Below are 2,387 nucleotides of genomic sequence, written 5' to 3'. Positions count from 1 at the left end.
AGCTTGCCATGGAAAGGAGTAAGAAGGATTGGATGAAGACAGTAGGAAAGCAGAGAGACGGAAGGGAAGGCATCTTCATGCGCTTATCTGAAGTTCCTACCAGTGAATTACATAAGTATCACTATCTTTATCTTTTATGTTATTTTCGTTCATCACCATTACCATTTGAGTTTGCCTGACTAAGATTTACAAGATGACCATAGCTTGCTTCAATACTAACAATCTCCGTGGGATCGACCCTTACTCGCGTAAGGTTTATTACTTGGACGACCCAGTGCACTTGCTGGTTAGTTGTGCGAAGTTGTGTAATGCCATGGTATTGAGCTACCACGTTCTTGGAGCCATTACCGGGGATTATGAAAGTTGTGAAAAAGTATTGTTCACAATTTCGCGCACCACTTCTAAATGCCAGTTTACTACCTGCTTTGGCGTTTAAACGCCAGCTTTCCTTCATGTTCTGGCGTTTAAACGCCCAGAAAGGTGCCGGATTGGGCATTTAAACGCCCATTTTGCTATCCTTACTGGCGTTTAAATGCCAGTAAATCCTTCTTCCAGGGTGTACTGTTTTTGACTTCTGCTTTATTTTTATGAGTGTCTTTGTGACTTCACATGATCATCAACCTAAAAGAGAACAAAACAAAAAAATAACATAGAAAAAATAAAATTAGATAATAGAATAAAATTGGGTTGCCTCCCAATAAGCGCTTCTTTAATGTCAATAGCTTGACAGTGAGCTCTCATAGAGCCTCACAAATGATCAGAGTATGGTTGAGATCTCTCAACACCAAACTTAGAGTTTGGCTTTGGCCTCCCAACACCAAACTTAGAGTTTGAATGTGAGGGCTCTGTTTGACTCTGTATTGGGAGAAGCTCGTCATGCTTACTCTCCATGGTTACAGATGGAGAACCTTGAGTCTTTACTACAAGGCATTCTTCATTCACATGAAGGATCAATTCTCCTCTATCAACATCAATTATAGCTCTTGATGTGGCTAGGAAGGGTTTTCCAAGGATGATGGATTCATCCTCATCCCTCCTAGTGTCTAGGATTATGAAATCAGCAGGGAAGTAAAGGCCTTCAACCTTCACTAGCACGTCCTCTACTAGTCCATAAGCCTTTGTCATAGATTTATCTGCCATCTCCAATGAGAATTTAGCAGCTGTACCTCATAGATTCCCAGTTTCTCCATCACAGAGAGTGGCATCATGTTTATCCCTGACCCCAGGTCACACAGAGCTTTTTCAAAGGTCATGGTGCCTATGGTACAGGGTATTAAGAATTTACCAGGATCCTGTTTCTTTTGAGGTAAATTTTGCTGAACCAATGTAGTCAGTTCATTGGTGAGTAAGGGAGGCTCTTCCTCCCAAGTCTCATTACCAAATAGCTTGGCATTCAGCTTCATGATTGCTCCTAAATATTGGGCAACTTGCCCTTCAACAATGTCTTCATCTTCTTCAGAAGATGAATAGTCATCAGAGCTCATGAATGGTAAAAGGAGGTCTAAGGGAATCTCTATGGTATCTGTACGAGCCTCAGATTCCTTTGGTTCCTCATTAGGGTACTCCTTACTGAATGGTGGACGTTCCTTGAGGTCTTCCTCATTAGAGTTTTCATCCTCATCCTCCTTCAAGGTTTCGGCCATTTTGATTACATCAATGGCCTTGCACTCTCCTTTTAAATTTTCTTCTGTATTGCTTGGGAGAATACTAGGAGGAGTTTCAGTAACCCTTTTACTCAGCTGGCCCACTTGTGCCTCCAAGTTTCTAATGGAGGATCTTGTTTCAGTCATGAAACTAAGAGTGTCCTTAGATAGATCAGAGACCATGTTTGCTAAGTTAGAAGAATTCTACTCAGAATGCTCTGTCTGTTACTGAGATGATGATGGGAAAGGTTTGCTATTGCTAAACCTGTTTCTTCTACCATTGTTATTATTGAAGCCTTGCTTTTGTTGATCTTTCCATGAAAAATTTGGATGATTTTTCCATGAAAGATTATAGGTGTTGCCAAAGGCTTCACCCATGTAATTCACCTCTGCCATTGCAGGGTTCTCAGGATCATAAGCTTCTTCTTCAGAAGATGCTTCTTTAGTACTGTTGGATACATTTTACAATCCATTCAGACTCTGAGAGATCATATTGACTTGTTAGGTCAATATTTTGTTCTAAGCCAGTATGGCATTCAGAGCATCAATTTTAAGAACTCCTCTCTTCTGGGGTGTCCCATTACTCACAGGATTCCTTTCAGAGGTGTACATGAATTGGTTATTTGCAATCATCTCAATAAGTTTTTGAGCTTCTACAGGCATTTTCTTTAGGTAAATGGATCCACCTGCATAATGGTCCAGTGACATCTTGGAAAATTCCAACAGACTATCATAGAATATATC

The sequence above is a fragment of the Arachis duranensis genome, chromosome 10, assembly GCF_000817695.3.
Source record: "Arachis duranensis cultivar V14167 chromosome 10, aradu.V14167.gnm2.J7QH, whole genome shotgun sequence".
Lineage (NCBI taxonomy): Eukaryota > Viridiplantae > Streptophyta > Magnoliopsida > Fabales > Fabaceae > Arachis > Arachis duranensis.
This window is presented reverse-complemented; position numbering follows the sequence as displayed.